Source organism: Cynocephalus volans, chromosome 1, assembly GCF_027409185.1.
Source record: "Cynocephalus volans isolate mCynVol1 chromosome 1, mCynVol1.pri, whole genome shotgun sequence".
Classification (NCBI taxonomy): domain Eukaryota; kingdom Metazoa; phylum Chordata; class Mammalia; order Dermoptera; family Cynocephalidae; genus Cynocephalus; species Cynocephalus volans.
In genome coordinates this window covers 264,589,041-264,612,047 of record NC_084460.1, presented here as the reverse complement: position 1 = coordinate 264,612,047, position 23,007 = coordinate 264,589,041, and the positions used below count along the sequence as shown (strand labels likewise).

The window sequence follows — 23,007 nt, the reverse complement described above, 5'->3', positions numbered from 1 at the left end:
ACTTTTATTTCTTCAATTTATCTCTCTCCTTTTGCATTTTATTTTTTGAAGTTTATTAATTAATATTATTTTTTTACATTCTAAAATGCTGTTGCAGAGCAGTTGAGGGGGAGGGGGAGAAAGGAAGGGGAAAGGAAATAGGGTGGGAGAATGAGGAAGAGGGGGTGTGGGTTGAGGCCTGTGGCACCCCACTCATTCCTTCAGGGGAGAGAAGGGGTCTTCCAGCAGAGGCTTCATCGTTGCTGGGCTAGATGCAGATGTTGATGGGTGTGGCTGAAGTCTTTGGCCCCTCACTGCCCCAGTTTGGTAGACCAGGGGGCTTCCTGTGGTGGCTTGGTGGTTGTCGCTGGGCTGGTTGAAGGTGTCGGGGCACCCTCCCTGCTCCCTGGCTTGGGAGCCCAGGGGGCTCCTGATCCTTCTAGGTCTTATAGGTGTTCTTTGGTGATGTGAATTTTTTACTAGTTAATATCAAACTTTGTCTCTGATCTGTGGGTATTCTGTTTTTTCTTTCAGTTCTGTGTTGTATTATTCACTGTTCCCACCACTTAAACTCTGCCCTAGAACTAATTTGTTGTCCTTTGCTTACATCTGAAATGGAGGAACTTCCTGTGGGGACCAGCACTTGAGCTCTGTCATTGAGTTCAATTGCTGCTTTGCTGCTGACTCCCTGGAGAAGGCTTTTTGTGCAGCTCAGGTTTTAATAGTTGACCTTGTTTGTACTTCTGGGTCTTGTGAGTTCCACGATACCTGAGTTGTGTGGAAACTCTGGTCTAAGCCTCACACTTTTCATCAAACTGCACCCCCTGCAGATCAGTATTCCTGACCTGTCTCCACTGAAAGGTCCTGCACTGATTGGGGGGCAGATCAGCTGTCCTTGCCATGCCCCAGTGTTCCCCTAGTGGGCCCGTCTCCCCAACTACCCATACTCCAAACACTTCCCATGGGATGGGTCCCTTGTGATGACTCACCAACATCTGAGTGGCTTCTTTTTTCAGTTGTTGTGGCTTCTTGCTCCTATGTGGGTCCACAGGAATCCTGTTAGTGGTCTTGTTGGTCTGAGGGCCACCAAGGCCCTCTTCTCCCCTGAAGCCTCCAAGCAGCTTCATCTGAAGGGCACAGCTGTGGCTTTTGCCAGCTCTTGCTCTGTGCACTTAGCAGCTCCAGACTTGAAATGACCAGGATTCGAAATGGTGGGAGCAAACCTTTCTTTCTCTCTTTGTGGCTTCTCCCACTTTCATGAATTCCGTAGGTCTCTCCTCCTCTTCCCCAAGCTCTAGCGGCCCCAGCTTGTCTGTTGCTGCTTTTTAATACTTGTAAATTGGTTGATTTGTGGGAGAGAGTGATGCTGGGGCCCATCTATTCTGCCATCTTGACCAGAACAGGCTCCTTTTGCATTTTACTATAAGCAGAAAGGAGAAACTAGACTGTATCTTCAACATTTTGCTTAGAAATCTCTTCAGTGAAATATCCAAATTTATCTCATACAGTTCTACTTTCCATTCAACAGAACACAATTCAGCCAAGTCCTTTGTCACTTTATGACAAGGGTCACCTTTCCTCCAGTTTCCAGTAATGTGTTTCTCATTTCTGAGGCCTCACCAAAAGCACCTTTATTCGTATTTCTAGCAACATTCTCTTCAAGCCAATATAGGCTTTTTCTATCGTGTACCTCAAAACTCTTGCAGTTTCTACCCATTACCCAATTTCAAAGCCATTTCCACATTTTTAGATATTTGTTACAATACACCCTACTTCCTTATACCAATCTGTATCAATTTGCTAGGGCTGCTGTAACAAAGTACCATAGACTGGGAAATTTATTGTCTCACAGTTTTGGGGGTTAGAAATCCAAAATCAAGGTATTGGCAGGTTGGTTTCTTCTGAGGGCTGTGAGGGAAGAATTTTTCCCAGGCCTCTCTCCTTGGCTTATCGATGGCCATGTTTTCCCTGTGTCTTTTCTCGTGGCATTTTCTTTATGTGCATACCTCTCTCTGCGTCCAAATTTCCCCCTTTTATAAGGATACCAGTCATATTGGGTTAGGACCCACCCTAACGATCTCATTTTCACTTGATTACCTCTGTAAAATCCGTATATACAGATAAAGCCACATTCTGAGGTACTGGAGGTTAGGACTCCAATGAGTCTTTTTTTTGAGGGACACAATTCAATCCATGGTAGTGTTCAAGAGGGTTTCATAACTAACTGATTCATACGTGGATTTCATAAATCAGTCTTATGCTTTCAGATGACTGCAGTTGTTGACATTTCTTGTCTGTTTTGATGAGAGCTTTCCAATCCAGGAGAGAGCAGGCAAAGAGGTAACGTTATGCCTTTTTTTGATGATAGTAGCTTAACTTGGTGGTGAGGGCAATGAAATGGTAAAACTGATTTATTTTCCAGCCTCACCATATATGTGTCTCTTGGCTCCCAACAAAATGAGCTTTTTTTTTTTCGATAAACTGCTTTTTCATTTTAGTCTTTTCTCTGCCAGAATGGGAGGCTTTTCTGCATAAAGCTCTTAATAAGGACATATAGAACTTATATCTCTGCAGAGAATTTAATCACAAGACTGTCTAGTGATCTACTTCAGATTCTTTCATATGCAAAATCATCTTTTTATGGCTTTAGAGTTTATGTTGGAGATGACCTTATAGAAATTGCATAATACGCTCCTTGTGGTAGGACAGCCATCAAGTGCTGTATGATTTTTAGGAAGGCTCTAGCCTATAGCAAACTCTTTTGTGAAATCCCAGTGTATTTTCTCCCCGGTAATGACATTAGAAATACTAACTTCTAAGGCATTTTTCCCTCGTGTCATCTTATTATATACTCTATGGTCTTGAAATGCTCGTTTTCTGTACTACTAATTTAGTTGTTTGTTTTTCCCTTATTGTACCCTCTTTCTCGTCCCCCTTCGCTTTATATTTTACTGTGATATACTTCCTGTTTAGTACAAAAATGAGGCACTTGATGAGAAATATTCAAATCTATGTGCATGCACATGGGAAAGAAACTGCTTATTATCTATGAAATGTGGATCAGACGCTTCCCGATTGTCTGCAACATTTTGTCAGACTCTCTGTGAATCCTGTCATCTGGCACAGACTCTTTCACTCATGGAAGGCCTCCTCAAGCCGGTGTCTGGTTCGTCAGCTCCTATCTTCTGACTGACAGAGCCGGCTTACTCGGCGTTGATCGTCACCCCCTTCACCATGCCAAGGAAACAGATGGAATGAAAGAAATAGGAATCAATAAGATGAAAAAAGTTTAATTTCCTTGGTCTTCCTGCAGTATGTCACCTTCAATCCAACGCTAGAGTTTTTAGAGGGATGAAATATATCTCCTTTAAAGAAGCCTAGAGGTTGAGAAAGCTTTTGGTTACTTTGGAGTTTGCTTTGCCACAGTTTGACTGTTTTCTTCTTTTTCTTTTTTATTTCTTATATTAGCATACTTCCAAAAGTTCATGGAAAAATACAATGAATAGATATTACAGATCTTTTCATGAACTTTTTGAAGTACCCTGGCATATGTCCGGTATTTATTGAGTCTAATTTCCCCCCACATTCACTTTTGTTTTGGCTGCATGTTAGTTATCAAGGATGAGAAATATGAAAGAGCCAAAAATCTCTCTCCCCCGAGGTTGTGAAGTACAGTAGAAAGTACACAGACTTTGACGTCAAACAGTCTGTGGCTCAAATCACAGTTCCATTATTTCCAGGCTTTGTCGTCTTTGGCAATTTGTTTAACTTCTTTGAGCCTCAGTTTCCTCATCTTTGAAAGTGACAATTTTATTTTGTTATTGTTAAGTTTTGAGGGGAAGTACACGGAGCATCTTATACAGAGTGTGATACTCTATAGGTACCCATTGATGGCAGCCATGACTACTATTTACCTGTGGACTACTAAAGCACAGAGGCAGATGTAGAATACCACGAATGTTTATGGAAATCTCTTAAAAAGGCAGTCATGAGATTGAATACCTTTTAAGTTGGAACAGATAATATACTTTTTTGGCACAAACTAAGAGACTGATAGTAAAGCTTTAGGCACACGCTAAAAGGTTTTATAGCTTTTAATGGCCTGTGGGATTTTATGCTTGGAAATAATTGTCTAACATGTTATTGAAATTATGACTATATAGGCTTAATGCTTTGGTGGGATGTAAGAAGGAAAAAAAGTACCTAACCTCACACAAATCACCAGTTGACTGATACCATTGTCATAAAACTTTCTGTAGAAACATGTTTTGCTAGAATATTTGGTTCATCAATATTATCTGAAATGATAGAGGGGACAAGAGTGACTTTCTGTCAAAAGTTAGCCAGCTGGACACTAGTTAAAGTGGTCAGGACAAATTGTAATCAGTGTCATACTATTGCATTAGTGAAGAGGGTCTAGAGCAAACCAAGCTTGATTTCAATCTGTTTAGAGGTTATTGGGTGTTTTAAAAGGAGAGTGAGGGAGTGAGCAGGAGGGTGAGCTGGGACTCAGTAAACTCAGAGAAGTGAAAATACAAAGGTTTCGTCAGTGTAAATGCTGAGTAGACCAGCTATGTCTATTAGTTGGTAATTATTGAGGTTAGGATTTTATCCTACCAGACAGACTAGCAGACAGAGGCCCTAGCCTGCCTGATGACTACATTTTAAGGGAATGGCTTTTAGGTCCTTGAGAAAGACATTCCCGAGGGCCAAGCCCGTGGCGCACTGGGGAGAGTGCGGCGCTGGGAGTGTGGCGACTCTCCCGCCGCGGGTTCGGATCCTATATAGGAATGGCCGGTGCACTCATTGGCTGAGTGCCGGTCACGAAAAAGACAAAAAAAAAAAAAAAAAAAAAAAAACATTCCCGAGTTGTAGGAGATTCGTATACGCATATATCACAAAGCGATAAAGGAAAGGCTTACACTTGTAAGCAAATGCCCTAAGAAAGGGCAGTGAGGGGCCTACAGTCAGGCGTTAGCTAGAACAGATAGTAAACTGTTTTGACAACCTTGTGTTTTCTCAGACAGGCACTTTATTGGGGGCTAGGGTCCCTCTAGAGATGCGGCTTTGAGACCTTAGAAACTATGTTAGTGTATGTTTAAGTCTTTCAATGTATGAAATGGAGGATGGTTAAAGTCATTTGTGTGGAGTCTGTAGTATTTATAAGCCCAAAGTTAAGGCCTGGTTGAGAAGAAGACTCAGAGGAATCTGGCTAGAGTTTGCTCAAGGACAGAAACTTTGTTGTTAAAAATACTGGTATACAAAAGCTGGTGTCAGTAAAAATATAATCATTTATTCATCCAATGAATAATTTTGACCACCAATTATGTACCCTGTGCTAGGATCTGAGAGGCATGGTACCTGCCATCACAGAGCTTATAGTCTGGAGGGTGAGACAGATCAAACAAACAAATAAACTCCGAAAAACACCATACTTAAATTAATTGTAAATACAATTTATTCTTGACAGTTGTGAAATGTTTTAAAGATATGCCAAAGAGAACCACAATCTATGTTTTCTTTTCTTTTTGTTTCTTACCATGGCAGAAATGTTAAAAATGGATAAGCTTGAGGAGACTGTTAAGGTGAATACTCTTATAGCTTACTGATGAGAGCATACATTGGTAGCAATGTTTCTTTGCAACTATTTTGGCAATATATGGCAAGAGACTTAAATATATTCATACTTTTTAGTTCCCATTTTCACTTCTAGAAATTACTCCTAAAGAAATAGAGACAGGTATAGTTATATATAAAGATGTTATCCCAGTATTATTTAAAATAGTAAAAAACTAGAATCTAAATACCCCACATAATGAATTATTACATAATCAAATTGTGTGTGTGTTATATATATATATACACATATATAACCAAAGTGTATGTATATATGTGTATACATGTGTGTAGAATAGACATAACTAAAGAATGTTGCTATTAGCCTTATAGTGAGGGACATTATAAAAAACACTTTTTGAAACTCGTGGTCAAATCTACCATAAGATTAGTGTAGATGTTCTTCATTGTCACCTTTATAAAGTCTCTCTGAAAAAAGTATAAGGAATATAAGGAAGAAATGTACTTTGCTTAAGAAATTTGGTTAGTTGTTTATTTCCTCCCATGGCCACTTAAGAAAATTGTGTGATTGAGCAATCTTACTGCGTACCATTATTTGTTAAAGAGCTGCTAAAACCATGACAGGATGGTGGCAGGTATTAACATTGTCATCATCTGCCTTTTCTTTAAATTTAGTTTCACTTCAGTTGCCTTTTCTGTCCTTTTCTTTCTTCATTCCCAACAGCTTTTTTTTTTTTTTTTTAAATCTTGCTATAACTATATATCATTATAAACTACTTTAATTCTTTTCTGGAACAAGGTAGGTTATAAATAAATTATATAAGATATGCCTGAAAAGAAATTTAGCAAAATGTTATCAGTTTCTTTGTGTGTGTTTGGGGGGTGTTGGTGTTAAAGTGCTTTTAAATATCTTCTTTAATTTTCCCATGTTATTTATTATGAGAAACATGTTTTTATAATCAGATGTAATCACTGTAAAATTTTGTGAAATTCCTTATAATATTGTTTCATAAATGAAACTCACCTCCTGCTTAAAATGCTTTGTAAACTGTAAAATGTAATAAAAATAAAAGACATTTCTATTATTGTCATTAGAATTATTAGTTATGTGTATAGTGGACAGCATGTAAAGTCATACAAATTTAGGTCTATGCTTGACTTATACTCAGGTCTTGCCTTGGCATGTACATTTTTTGAAGGAAGAGTATAATTCTAATACTGTTGTCACTAAACAACTAATTTGTATTCCCCAGATATACAACATTACATGGAATTAAAAATAGGAGCAGACTAAATGTGGTAAAATACATCCTACATGCACTTAAACTGCATCTGGGTGAATTCAGACAGCTACAAAGTCAGTCTTTGATAAACTGTCAGGGTTTTCTTTCTTTCTTTTCTTTTTGAAAAGTTGCTTCCCTAGCTGTATACTCAAGGTTTTCAGAATGCTTTAGAGATGTATCAGAATATTACCTGCCCTTTGTGATGTCCTCAGTATCACAAATTCTTCCTGCTGAGACCACTAATTAAAGAAAGCCATCCTCTGTGTAGGTAAACAGGGTCACTCATCTCAATCTCTTGCAAAAGTGCCGTCTCAAAGTTACCTTTTCTCTCAAGAGCCTCTCTGCCTCGCTCCAACATTCTGCTCTTTGAGTCTTCATTCTTTGATGCCCTTTGGTCTTCATATTGAATCTTGTGGGTATATCATGAATAGCTATTCTTTGAACCTTTTCCTTAGCTGCTGATGGCTCAGCTGTGCACAATTTAGGGTTGTGCAGGATATTAAAGGGTGGACAGCATCTTTACAATGGTTCATGTACCTCGTTATAGTAACAATAAGCATGTGAGGGGGGATTTGGGAGTTGGGTACCACAGGAATCTTCACTGGGTGGCAGGTGTTAAGAGGCCTATAGAGGTAGATGAGGATTTGTATTATTATCTTACTAGGCATTATGCTGGGTGGTTGAGCTTCCATAGAAATGCTCACAATGCTCTTATTGCTTGAATCAAGGTTAAATAGACAAATGCATAGTAATGTCCCTGGCCCCTTAGTTAAAGCTCTCTTAGGTCCTTTCTAACAACCAGTCACCTAGAACAATATGATTTCCCTGGGTTTATAATGGTCAATAGCTATTGAATTCATGTAAGAATTTCAATTGGGATATAGGCTGCCAAATATTTACAATATATGCCGAAAAGAAAGATTTACATGTTGCTTCTGGTCTTCAGATATATACATATACATTTGATAAAAGTCAAAACGACATAGTTCCTACTAAAATAGAACAATAGAAAAGTACCAATAAAATAACTCAGAAGACTTGACTGGCATACAAAAAAGATAAAAAAAGCTTTTAAAAAATCATCAGATGATGCAAGATACGGATAACTTTTTTGTCAACAGAAGACGTGAAAGAAGAAATTCAAACTATCAATCACAATGGGGAATAATGTTATGAAATCGATGATTTTTCTATTAAAAACCAAAACCATTTAAAGAGGAAGATGCAATTATTAGTAGGCTTCAAGTTTGTCATATTACAAGCATCCAGGATGTGTGCAAATCCATTCATTTAAATAAATATGTTTGCCACTACTGTTTGCTAGTTACTACATAAGGTATGTGGGAATGCAAAGGTGAAATATACACTAACTTGCCTTAAGGAAGCTGTCAGCCTATTTTATTAAAAATATTTTAAAATATTATATTAAAAATGTGGGTTATAAAGCAAAAGGGGCTATAAATTGCAGTGGGGGTTCAGTTTAGCAGAGGCAACCATGAGGGATGACAGAGCACAGTGGAGTAAGTGGGCAGGAGCTGTGGCAAGGGGGCCTGGGTTTGGGTTTGACTACTACCTGGGCAATTTACTTAACTTTCCTGTGCCCTAATTTCTTCTATAAGATAGGATAATAATAGTACCTAGCTAGGATGGTTATAATGATTAAAAGTTAATATGTGTAGGAGGATAATGACAGCACTCTACAGAAGGTGGAGTAACAAGGTGGAAGGAGACTGGGTCCCCGCATGACCTTGTGGAGCAAGGCTGCCATACTAGCTGTGGGCTACCTCTCTCCAGACTGTTAGGTGAAAATATATTTCTATCTTATTTAAGTCACATACTCAAAAAAAAATAGTTAATATATGTAAAACACTTATAACAATACCTCACAATTAGTGAGTGCTAAATATGTGTTAGCCAATATTGTGATTTCTCTAACGGTTATATAGTCAATGTGACATTTGATTGTCACAAGAGGTTCTGGAAATTGTAGTGTTTCTTTGGGTAGTCATGTGTGCAGCTAAAAGTGTTGGTTTTATTACTGAAGAAGAAGAAAATGGATATTGGAGGCAGCTAGCAGTCTATGCTATCCAAGGAAAGATCCCAATTCATTCCGCCATCCTTGTAGCTTTTCTTGGACATAGCCTTGGGTGTAGTTCTCCTCAAAACTGACACCTATAAAATGGTACAAGACTCCTATGTGCTCTCCTAGGTACAGAATGGTATTGAGTTATTGCCTCTCTGTCTGTGCACAATGTATCTAATTATAAGACCTATTTGTTTTCCTAACATCTAGTCCAGGGACCATACGTTAAGAGACAGTAAATTTATGTTGAATGATTTAATGAATTCTTGGAGTCTAAGATTATACCTTGTTTATTTTTTAAATTCTAAGTATACTGGGAAAGTCTTGCAGGATGGGTGGAAAAGAGAGGGGTCTGAAACTCATGGCTAAAATGAAATTGGTGAGCTCTTTTAATTCCTGCCAGTTGAGGGTCTGAGCAACATGGTCATCTGAGAGTTGGAAGCATTAGATGCTACAATGGAATGGACATTTTCTGAGTTAGAAGTCCTAAAATGGGAGAAGCTGGGTGGTATTATGGACTGAATTGTGTTCCCCCCAAAATTCATATGTTAAAGCCCTAATCCTCAGTAGCTCAGAATGTGACTATTTGGAGATAGGGTCTTTAAAGAGGTAATTAAGTTAAAATGAGATCGTCAGGATGGGCCCTAATGCAATATGACTGGTGTCTTATAAGAAGAGGAGACTAGGACATAGATATATGCACAGAAGGAAGACCATGTGAAGACATAGGGAGAAGACAGCTATCTCTAAGCCAAAGATAGTGATCTCAGAAGAAACTAACGCTGCCAGCACCTTGATGTCAGTCAGACTTCTAGTTACTAGAATTGTGAGAAAATGAGTTTCTGTTGTTTAGGCTACCCAGTCTGTGGTACTTTATTATGGTGTCCCTAAAAAACTAACACGGGGCTTTTTTAAAGTAGCATGGTAAAGCAGGGAATAGGTTGAAGGTTATTCCATACAGCTGTAGGGTACTATCCAGGAGGAGATTTCATAAATGGCTCTGCCATTGTAATCACTTCTTAACTGGTCTCCTTGCTTCTATTCTTTTTTTCTTTTCTTTTTAAAATGACAGCATCATTGAAATGTAATTACCTGCCATACAATTCACCTGTGTAAAGTATACAACTAATGATTTTTGATATATTCTCAGAGTTGTGCAACCACAACTACAATCAATTTTAGAACATTCTCCTCATCTGCCCCCTCAAATTTTATACCCGTTTGCAGTCATTCTCAATTTTCTAAGCAGCCACTAATCTATTTTTTGTCTCTATAGATATGCCTATTCTACACAGTTTATATGATGGAATCATCCCATGTTGTCTTTTGTGACTGGCCTACTTCCACTCTCAAGGCCCTAACATTCATAGTATCCACAGCAAACAATGTGATCTGTTTTTAAGACTGTTCTATTTTTAAAACTCTTTAATGTCATCCTGTGAACATCCATAGAATTCTTATAAAGAACCATAGCCTAAAAGTCTGTCAGTGATCTCTGTCCACTTCTCTGACCCCATCACTCATTATGCTCTGCCACGCAGAGTTTCTATTTGTTCCTCCCACACATCAAGAACATCCCAGTCTTATGGCCTTTTGCATTAGTCATTCCATCTCCCTGGGATGTTTCACTCCAGATCCCCACATGATTTACTCTTGTACAGCTCTCAGCTCAGACTTTACCTCTCCAGAAATGTCATCCCTGACTGCTCAATATAAAGTAACTTTGCACCCCCGACTGCTACCTTCACCTTTAATCACAGTCGCATCACCTGTTTTTACATTCGGATAATATTTAGATCTATAAAGAAAATATCTTGCTTCTTCATTAAGTATTGTCGTCTTTGTCCCCTCTCCTGCCCCATTCAAACATGAGCTCCATGACAATGGGAATGTTGTTAGTCTCGGTCAGAGCTCTGTATCTGGTGTCTGAGAAGCAACTGACACACAGTAAATGCTCAGTCTATACAATAAAATGCCTATGAAATTATGCCATACAAAATGTGAATTTGGATGTAGTATAACTGGAAACTGATCCTGTCCTAGCCTTTGCTCTTCAACAGAAATTATCCCCAAGTAGATTTCTGGACAAATTTCCAGGATTAGGTTGAGGAAACAGGAACTAACTGGAGTATTCTTGGAACTACTGTGACTGTCCTGGAAGGCTCAGTAAGCCAAAGAATCTGGAATTGTCTTCATTCATACTTAAGCTACAGCAGTAGTGCCAAAGTGTAGCCAGGTCTAGAATATTTGAATTGAGCTGCCGGGCTTTGGACCTTCTAGCCAGCCATTTGTAGGATCACCAGGATAATTTTATTTACCTGAAAATGGTAACATTTTATATGATTGTCATATCAGGATGGGGGGGGGGTTGCTGTTGTTGTTGAATGAAAAGAGGAATGAATGAATCAAGATGCAAAGGATCAAAATATTTCCAATTCAGCATCTTCTCTAGTTGAAATGGCCACAAGGGAGAACATAATGCTTGAGAATTCTCTGGCAGGCAATCATAAGACATAGACACAAAAAGAAGGAAAATGAATAAAAAGCCAAACAAAATAAGTAGAAGATGAAAAAATTAAACAGAATGACAAGAGAAAGAAAATTAGAGGTGTGTGACTGAAGATGGGAAGGGGCATTTTAGCTCATGAATACGACCTCAAAATAGCACTGAGTTTTGTGGTTCGATTGTTTCAAGCTTAAGAAGTTATAGTTTCAATAAGGTTTCCTGCTTTTTTAGATTTCTTAGATATTTCAAAACATCCCATTATATGTAACTACAGGATATTAACTATAGGATGCATTGTTCTAAGATGGTTGTAGTATTTGGCTTTCAATCACCTTTAAGTGTAGAGGACATTTAAAATTAAATAATCTATGAAGTCATCTAGAAAATAAAAAAACATGTGATTACTGTGCATTTAATAGTGAGCTGCTAATTCCTTGCCATTTTAGGCCAGTATGGCTACATGAAAAGAAGACTTTTGTAATAATTCAGCTGTAATAACATGCCTCATTTCAAATGTATTAGGAATATACTTCTCTTACTGCTGATTTAAAAAGAATGTATGAGGAAAGTATCTCTTCATTTGAGTTTATTAGGAAATTGCATATCAATTATGCTCAATTTCAATTAAATTTCTTCAATTTATTATGCTATACCTTGCATGAGTAGTCGAAGAGGACATGGTAGAAGATGTATATAATACAAGGATAGTTTGAGTAATATGATGGAATGCCCATATTACCAGATGGGGTACATCTTGGGATCAGAGTCAAATTCATAGCTGATGGGTACAGCTATGAGACCTTGTGGTATATAACACATGACATAAACTCTATTTGTCCTGCATTGTGTATTAGAAATTGTTTGTAAAAGAATTCTTCAATTTTGTAGCTTTCTTTATCTTGGCTCTACACAGGATATCTATACTGTATGATTATTCAATTTGTTTATCTTGTGCAGCTGTTTGCTAGAGAAACATAAGGAAGGGTTTGAAAACAATTAATTTTTAAAATAGTTTGGGGGTTAGGAATGCTTTGGGGATGTTCATTAATCTTCTCATATGAATTTAAAGCAGCTCTGAACAGTCTATTCATTGTTAGCTGTTGCGATTATGAATGGGGCACCTCTGTGTAAAACTACCAAGTTCTTATTACAAGGTCTTCCAAGCAGAAAATAATATTTTCGTTTCCTGTCTTTTTCCCCCCAGAAGTGGGGGGAGGATATTCTCAAATAAACCCAGTTTCATGCAAACCCAAGAATATATGATTTAATTTGGTCTTCAGATTGACCAAAAGAGGAGTAGTGATTTGTTGGCCAAATCTTCACTACTCTTCTAGAAATTTAAATAATCTAGTCATATCCTTTTATTTCAATCTTCCTACAGGCTTCCCCATGTGGCTCCCACCCAGCCATACCCTCCATAGTTCCATCCCACACAATTATGTGACAGGAACCCTACAGCATCCAGAGCACCATCCCTCGTGGCTTCTGCTACTGGAGCCCAGCACTGTCAGGCCACAGCCCCAGGATCCCCACTCCATGCAGCCCAGTCACCCTCATCCACAGCAACACCTGTCAGTGCCCCCTGGACTACTGAGACTAACCAGATCAACTCAGTCTATCTGAAACTATTGAGACAATAGAGTATATCTGGAACCAAAAATAAAACATCCCACCCAATAGGCAGCATAAAATAAATCTACAGGAAGGATTCTCTCTCCTCAAAGCCACTCAAGTAACTGAAGAAGCAACTGCTCCACCAGATGACCAGACATCAACATAGGGATACTAGAAATATGAAAAAACAAGAAAATATGACACTCCCAAAAGAATACAATAACTCTTGAATACCAGATTCCAAACTACAAGAAACTCTAGAAATGTTTAAAAAAGAATTCTGAGCAACAATCTTAAGGAAACTCAGTGAGATACAAGATGAGTCACCTAGATGACATAATGAAGTAAGAAAAACAATCCAAGACTTGAAGGAGGAACTCTATGTAGAAATAAATGGTGGAAAAAAAGATGTAGCAGAATCTTTGGAACTGAGGGACTCATTCAATGTAATGAAAACTGCATTTGAGAGCTTTAGCAGCAAGCTAGTGCAAGCAGAAGAAAGAATGTCTGATCTCAAAGACAGTGTTTTCAAAATAACCCAAGCAGACAAAAAAAAAAAAAAAAAAAAGAATTTTTTAAAAATGAAGAAAATCTGTGAGAGTTATCAGACAACCTTAAGTGTACAAACATCCAAATCATGTGTGTTCCAGAAGGGGAGGAAAAAGGAAAAGTCATTGAAAACCTACTCAATGAAATAATAGCAGAAAACTTCCCGGTATTGGCAGAGAAATCACTTCCAGATTCAAGAGGCTCAAAGATGTCCAAAAAATTCAATCCCAAAAGGTCTTCTCCAAGACACATTGTAGTCAAACAGGCAAAAATCAAAGACAGGGCCGGCCCCGTGGCGCACTCGGGAGAGTGCAGCGCTTGGGAGCACAGCAGCGCTCCCGTCACGGGTTCGGATCACTGGCTGAGCGCGGTGCGGGCGACACCACACCAAGGGTTGCGATCCCCTTACCGGTCACAAAAAGACAAAAAAAAAAAAAAAAAAAAAAAAAAAATCAAAGACAAAGAGAAAATCCTGAAAAAAAGCAAGAGAAAAATGTCAAGCCATTTATAAAGGAATCCCCATCAGATTAACAGTAGACTTCTCAGCAGAATCCCTACAGGCCAGAAGAGAACGGGACAACATATTTAAAGTTCTTAAAAAAAACCCCTGCTGGCCAAGAGTACTATACCTGGCAAGACTATGCTTCAGATATAAAAGAGAAATAGTTTATTTCCCAGACAAAAAAACCCTGTGGGAATTCAGCACCACATGACCAGCCCTACAAGAAATCCTCAAGGGAGTCCCGTGTCTAGAATACAAAAAAAAAAAAAAAAAAAAAAAATCATCACCATGAATACACGAGAAAGAACAAATCCCACCAGTAGCCCCCATAGGCAAATGAAAAAGAGAAAAAAAAACTATATCATACCACCTCAAAAAACCAACAAACCCTGAAAACAAACAACAACAGGGAAAGAAAGGGACAAAAGATATTTAAAACAACCACATAGAAGCAATTAAATGACAGGAGCTTAGAAAATACCTTTCAGTAGCAACCTGAAATGTAAATGAATTGAACTCCCCACTAAAAAGACATGGAGTGGCTGGCTGGATTAAAAAACTAGACCCAACTATATGCTGCTACAAGAAACCCACATCACTTGTACAGAGCACACACTAATAGTTCAAGAATGGAAAAAGATATACCATGCAAATGGAAACCAAAATGAGCAGGAGTAGCTATTGTTATATCAGGTAAAATAGACTTTAAACCAAAGACTATGAAAAGAGACAAAGAAGGCCATTATATAATGACAGAGGGATCTATTCACCAAGAAGACATAAAAATCAGAAATGTATGTACTCCCAACCTTGCTGTACTCAGATATATAAAGCAAACATTATGCCTAAAGAGAGATAGACCTGAACACAATAATAGTTGGGGACCTGAAACTGCTCTCTCAGCATTAAACAGACCATCTAGGCAACAAATCAACAGAGAAACACAGGATTTATTTATTTATTTTATTTTATTTTATTTTTTAAACTTTTATTTGTATTTATTTTATTCTGAATTTATTCTCTAGCCATAAGTTTTTGTTTCTTCAGTTTCTTCTGGGATTTCTTTTTCTTCTGTGCAACCTCCTCTTCTGGTTTGGGAACAATTTGTTCCTTTTCAGTCAGGATCACCTCGATGTGGCAGGGGGAGCTCATGTGTGGGTTAATCTGGCCATGAGCTCTGTAAGTACGGCGGCGCATCTTGGGTGCTTTGTTCACCTGGATATGCTCAATCACCAGAAAATCTACATCTAAACCCTTAAGTTCAGCATTACTCTCTGCATTTTTAAGCATGTGCAGCAAAAATTCATCACTCTTTTTAGGCCACTGATCCTGTGTCCAACCCCACTGTTGGGCCTGGGCACACCTACCAACTCTACCATTGTAATGCCTGAATGGTACACATTGCTTCTGTAAGGTGACATCCTTCAGATAGTTGGTGGCTTTACGGATATAAGTACCCTTGATGGCCTGAGCAGTTTCATGGATGTTCTTAAAGTGAACATGAAGATTTGAATCTCTTGTTTGTGAGGTTTTCTGGGTCAAGTGAATAGTGAACCATTTTCAAAGATCCCCTTAGGCCGCTTACTGGAAGAGCGAGAAACACAGGATTTAAACTACACTTTAGACTGATTGTCTTGGTGGACATATATAGAACATTGCACCCAACAACTAGAGAATATACATTTTTCTCATCAGCACATGGAACATACTCCCAGAGAGGCCATGTATGTGGTCACAAATCAAGTCTCAAAACATTTTTAAAAATGGAATCATTTCAAGCATCTTCTCAGACCACAATAGATTAAAACTAGAAACCAATAACAGATGAAATTTGGAAATCATACAAACACTTGGAAATTAAACAGCATGCTCCTAAATGACCTATGGACCTGAGAAGAAATCAAACAGGAAATCAAAAAACTTCTTGAAACTAATAATACTAATGATACATCATACCAAAACCTATGGGATACTGCAAAAGCAGTATTAAGAGGAAAGTTTATTGCAATAAATGCTCACATCAAAAGAACAGAAAGACTTCAAATAAACTATCTAACATTACACCTCAAAGGACTAGAAGAACATTACACTTCAAAGGACTAGAAAAACAAGAACAAATCCAATCCCAAAGTTAGTAGATGGAAATAAATAATTAAAATCAGGGCAGAACTATATGAAATAGAGACCAAAAATATGATACAAAAAAATCAGTGAAACAAAACATTGGTTTTTTGAGAGGATAAACATGCCTTAAATGTCCCATTTTGGTAGTTACTCAAGGAGACACTAGTTTCTACTGCTTTTATGGGGTATAATACATACAATAAAACGCACAGACATTAACTGTAGAATTCAAAGAGTTTGACAAATGTGTCCCTGTATAACAACCAACTCAATTAAGATTTAGACATTTCCATCACCCCAATAATTCCCCTCATGATCCTTTCTAATCACTCTCCATCTTCTCTTCCAGCCGCCCCACACAACCATTACTCTGATTTCTATCATCAGATTTTTGCTTTTTCTTTTCTGAAATTCAGACAAATGGAATCATACTTTGTGTTTGGCTTCTTTCTTTTAAAATGATTTCGAGATTCATCCATTCATTCATCCGTATTGTTGCATCTATCAGCAATTTGTCTCTTTTAATTGCTAAGTAGTATTCCAAGCCATGAATATATCAATATGTTTAACCACTTCTTCATGGAAATTCACTTCATGGACATTTGGGTTATTTCCAGTTTGGGGCTATGACAAATAAGGTTGCTATAAACATTCCTGTACAATCTTTTATAGAAATAAGTTTTCATTTCTTTTGGGTGAATAACTAGAAGTGAAATTCCTGGTTCATAGGTTGTATATGTTCAACTATGTAAGCAATTACCAAAGAGTTTTCCAAAGTGACTGTACCATTTGACACGTCCACCTGCAAGATATGAGAGTATCAGTTTTTTCACATCATCACTAACACTTGGTAGCATAACTCTTAATTTCAGCCATTGTGACAGATGAGTAGTAGTATTGTATTGTAGTTTTAATTTACATTTTCCTGATGACTTATAATGTTGGACACTTTTTATGTGCATATTGATCATTTTTATATCTTCTTTTGTGAAGTATCTTTTCCCTATTATTTTTATTTGGGTGTCCATTCTATCATTGGGTTATAGAGGTTCTATAAATATTCTGTATATAAACCTTCAGACGTATGTATTGTGAATTCTTTCACCCAGTCTGTGGCTGGCTTATTCATTTCACTAGTGGTGTCTTTCATTGAACAGTTTTGAGTTTTGATGAAGTCTAATTTATCATTTTTTTTCTTTTATGGTTCATTCTGTTTGCATCTTGTGTAAACATTTTTGTCTATCTTTAGTTTGTGAAGATATATGGTAATTTCTTTTCTGGGGGAATCATAGTTTCCCCAGATTCGTGTCAAATTAATTTGTATATAGAATCAAAGTTCAATTTTCTTTCCATATGGATACCCAGTTGTTTTGGCGCCATTTGTTGAAAAGACTTTTCCTTGTTTGCCCAGTGAATTGTTTTGGGACATTTGTAAAAACAAGTTCACCATATAATGATAAGTCTATTTGTAGACTCTGTTCCATTAAGTATTTTTCTATTCTTACTTCAGTGCCACACATTTGGTATTACAGCTTTATAATAAATCTTGAAAGTAGGTAGTGTAAGTCTTCCAACTTTGTTCTGCTCTTTCAAGACTGTTTTGGCTATTCTTGTCCTTTTTATTTTCAAGTAATTAAAAAAAAATAGCTTGTTGAGTTTCACACAAAGCTTGCTAGGATTTTAACTGAGATTGCATGAATCTAAAGATCAATCTGATGAGAAATTACATCATATCAATACTGTTTATCCCAGTCAATGAACATGGCTCATCTGTCCATTTATTTAGGTCTTCAATAGTTTAAATCATCGTGCAGAAGGAATGCCTGTACTCCAATGTTCATTGCAGCACTATTTACAATAGCCAAGAGTTGGAACCAGCCCAAATATCCATCATCAGATGAGTGGATAAGGAAACTGTGGTATATCTACACAATAGAATTCTACTCTGCTATAAAAAAGAATGAAATACTACCATTCGCAGCAACATGGATGGACTTAGAGAAAATTATATTAAGTGAAACAAATCAGGCACAGAAAGAGAAATATCACATGTTCTCACTTATTTGTGGAAGCTAAAAATAAATAAATAAATAAACACACAATCAAATAAAGGGGCGGGGGGGAAGAAGCCACAGCAATCGTAACAGTTCCTTGAACTTGTTAAGACAATTGAACAGATATGATGTAGGGGGAAGGGGAGAGAGGGAGGGAGGAAGAGGAACAGGTAAAGGGTCACAAAAATCAACTACAATGTATATTGAGAAGTTAAAATAAAACAAAACAAAAAAATAATTTCTCTAAGAATTATTTGGTAGTTTTCAGGGTAAATGTCTTGGACAGCTTGTGCTCAATTTATCCCTAGGTGTTTTATGTTTTTTGATGCTATGTAGATGGTATTTTTAAATTTCTTTTTTTATTTGTTCGTTCTAGTATATAGACAAAAAAAAAAAAATTGTACTGTCCTTGTATCCTGCAAATATACTAAATTTTTTTACTAGGTTTAGTAGATTATTTTGGATTACTTAGGAATTTTTAATACACAATTATATTTCCTTCAAATAAGGCCAATTACTTTTTCCATGCTAGTGTTTATGCATTTTATTTCTCTCTCTTACCTTATTGCATTGTCAAAGACCTCTGGTATGATGTTAAATAGAGGTAGTGAGGGTGGACAACCTTACTTTTTTCTGATCTTAATAGGGGGGAAGTATACAGTCTTTAATCATTAGGTATATTGTTAGCTGTAGGTTTTTCATAGTTATCCTTCCCTTTATCAAATTAAGAAAATTTCTCTTTGATACTAGTTTGCTGAGAGCTTTAATTATGAACAAATGTTGAAATTTGCATTAGCTTTTCTACATCTATTGAGATATTTAATTGACTTTTTTGAATGTGGAATCAACCTCATATGCTTGAATTAAACCCCACTGAAATACACACACACACTTTTATATGTAAATATAATATATGAAATCAAATATATATAATATTTTTATTGAGTACATTTTACTAATATTTAAAAAGATTTTTGCATCAATTTTTATGAGAAATGTTGGTCTATAATTTGTTTTCTGGTAATGTCCTTGTCTGGTTTTGATGCAAGGATTATGGTGGCCTCATAAAATTAGTTGAAAACTGGTCTCTCTTTCTCTCATTTCTGAAGAAATATAAGATTGGTATTATATCTCCCTTAACTCATTGGTAGATTTCACCAGTGAGGCCATTTAAGCCTCTGATTTTCTTTGTAAAAAGGTTTTTAATCATGAGTTTGATTTCTGTATTAGTACTGTTTAAAAGTTTTTAATCATACATTTGATTTCTGTTTTAGGGCTATTCAGATTTTCTAGTTTTCTTGCAGCAGTTTTGGTTCTTTTTGTCCTTGAAGGAAATAGTTCATTTCATATAGATTGTTTAATTTGTTGGCATTAATTTGTTTATAATATTCATATATTATCTTTTTAGCATCAGGTGGATCTTTCTCTTATTGTTAATATTGGTATTCTATGTCTTTTTTTCCTCTCTCAATCATTCAAGTTAGAGGTTCATCCTGCTTGGGATTTCTTGAGTTTTTTGGATTTTATGCTGTACTTTTCATAAATCAAACTTGGAAAAATTTTTAGCCATTATTTCTTCCTCTTTTCTTTTTTCCTGCTCTAACCTCTCTCTCTCATGTCTCCTTTTCTGTGTCTAATAACATATATTAGACTTCTTGAAACTTTTCCATAGGCTTTTAATACAATGTTTAACGTTTTCTAATTTGTTTTTCAGTGCTTTATTTTTTCTTTAAGTTTGTTGATGCATTCTTTTGTTCTGTTCAATCAGTTATTAACCCATTTAATATTTTATTTTAGGCATTTTATTTTTCAGTTATATTATTTCTATTTCTTTAACTTTCTAATTCACTCCTGAAATTTCCCATAGTTGCACCCATTATATATAACCTATATATAATGAACCATTAATCATAGCTACTATAAATTCTTTTTTCATTTGTTGTTAAATTTCTTTTGAATTTTCCCTTGACTATAGGTCACATTTTTCCAACATATTCTGGATATTCTGGGTGATGGGTTTTTGGGATTTGGGATTTGTTATGTTTCTCTGAAGATGTTAATTTATGGTCTAGCATTCAACTAAATTACTGGCAGTTTACCTTGAATATTTGGAAGCTGGTTTCTTGTTTGGGGGTAGATCTATTTTAGTATTTTCCTTAGTCCTAGAGAGAATTCCTTTTACTCTGAGGCATGGCCCTACTGAGGTTTCAATAGAAAGATTGAGATGTTTACCAAGGCCTTCTAACTTAGAAGGATGTGAATCCAAACCCTGTCTCTCCTGTGTTGGGCAGCAGCTGAAGATTCTGGTCACATCTTTCAGCCTTCCAGATAGTTTTTCCTTTGTAGTCCTTAGAGCCTCAACTGCATACAACTTAGAGTTCTGTCAGGATTTGAAGGGACTTTATATGCAGATTTTTTAGCTTTTCATTTCTGCTTATTCCTTCTTTCTAGGATTTCTTTCCTCTTTTACAACTGTTTTGGAAGTACTATTCACCTTTTTCTGATGCTTCATAATTAAAAGATTTTACCTTTCTGCTTTATTTCTAGATACTGCCTATAGTGTGGACTGAGTATGCTCAGATGATAAGCCTAATAAGTATGTATTTCATTCAGTGTGGTTCCCTTTTTTCAAGAATCAAACCCCCTCTAATTTCTGTCTTCTTTTGGTCACTCCCCAGCATCTTCAAAAAATTTTTAATATTTTGTCCAGTCTTCATAATTATTATCCACGGGAGGTTTAGTCCTATACAAGCTACCTGAAGTGGAACTCCAAAGGAGCATTTTGTTTGTGTATCTGGTTTACCCTTGGATATATATAATTTAATTATGTATATTTATATTATATATAACTAAATGTGCTTCAATAATTTCCAGGGTATATGCGTAAATTCTGTACTATTTCTACCCGGATGAGCACTTCCTCGATTTGTTCTTGCAGATTTGGGTTTCTTTCTAAAGTTGTGGTAAAATGTATATTTTGGTTTACTCTAAAGCTGAACTAATCATCTTTCTCTAACACATGGTTTTTCTCTGTTTCCTGTTTCAGTAAATAGGCCTCAGCTGTTTAAGCCAGAAACCAGGAATTCATTCTAGTATCCTTTCTTTTCTTTCGTCCCATCATCCAAGAGGCCGAAAGAGCAACAGCTTAGAGCACAGACTCTTCCTGGCTTTAGTCCCTACTCCTTCTCTTACTAGTTGTATGATCTTGTATTAACTCACATAAAATGCTTATTCTAGTTCTTGGCACACAAGAAGTGCTAAATAAATGTCTTCTTTATTATCACCAATCAAAAAATCAATCAATTGATCAATCAATTCTAAATCAATCATTACTTATCATCATTTGAATCCTCTAGTCTCTCCATAACCTCCCAGTCTAAGTCCCCACCCCCATCTGAACTGCTGTAATAATCACCTAATCATTCTCTCCATTTTTACTCCTCCGCCCCAATTCATTCCCCATACTACAGTCAGATTCAGCTTTTCAAAACAAATTGATCATATTACTTTGCTATGTAATACTCTTCAGTAACTTCCATTGATTGTGGTATAAATTCCCATGTAAATCCTTACCATGATTACATGGCTTCGTGTTATATAGCTTCTGTTTTCCTATCAGACCTCATATTGCAATAATCTCCTCTCTATTTTCCACACTCCACCCACACTATTTATTTTTTCAAAGGAAAACATGCAAATGGCCAATGGGTACATGAAAAAATGCTCACCATCACTAATCAGGGAAATGCAAATCAAAACCACATTAAGATATCATCTCGCCGCAGTTAGACTGACCATTATTAAAAAGACTCACCCATTTCCCATTCACTGTAGGACATTTATACTCACTGTTTCTTTCAAGTCTCAGTTTCATTGTCACTTCTTCAGAGTAATCTTCCTTTTCCAACCCTCCCTTTCTCCCTTTTAATACAATCTTACAATCTTGTTCAATTAATCTTACAGCTTTTTTTTTTTTTTTATGGAAGATTAATAAACTTGGTGTCCTTATGCAGGCTGACTAAGAAAAAAGAGAAAAGAAACAAATTACCAATATCAGAAATAAAAAACAGAACATCACTGCAGATCCTAAAGTCAGTAAAGAGTTAATAAAGGAATTTTTATAAGAAACTTTATGACCATAAATTTTACAAATTAGATGAAGTGGAAAAATTTCTTTTTTTAAAAATTTATTTTATTTTTATTAGCATATTCATTATTATAAATCATAATTATCTTTATGCCTCTTACCTGACCAATCCCTCCCCAACCCACCTCCCTCCCCTCCCCCCATCTCTAGCATTTTTAGGTTTGTTCTCTCCTTCTGAAAGTTCAATGTATTATTGTGGTTCTCTCTCTCTCTCTCTCTCTTCCTTCTTTCCTTTCTTCCTTCTTCCTTTGCACCCAGTTATGAGTGAGGACATGCAGTATTTCTCTTTCTGTGTCTGGCTTATTTCACTTAACATTATTTTCTCCAGGCTCATCCATGTTGCTGCAAATGGCAGAATTTCATTTTTATGGCTGAGTAATATTCCACTGTGTATATATACCACATTTTTCTTAATCTAGCCATCTGTTGATGGACATTTACATTGGTGCAGTGGATTGAATTATGCCTCTCCCCAAACTCATTGAAGCTTGAATTGTGTCTCCTGAAGTTTTATGTATTAGAAACTTAGCCCCCACTGTGACTAAGAGGGTGGGAAATCCTACTATGGTAATTGAAAGGTGGAGACTTG

General features: G+C 36.6%; 1 pseudogene; it reads right to left on the bottom strand.

Annotated features, from left to right (window-relative positions):
- Nucleotides 1-15,107: 15,107 nt before the first annotated feature.
- LOC134384814 (large ribosomal subunit protein uL22-like) lies at nucleotides 15,108-15,651 on the bottom strand (annotated as a pseudogene).
- Nucleotides 15,652-23,007: the final 7,356 nt, after the last annotated feature.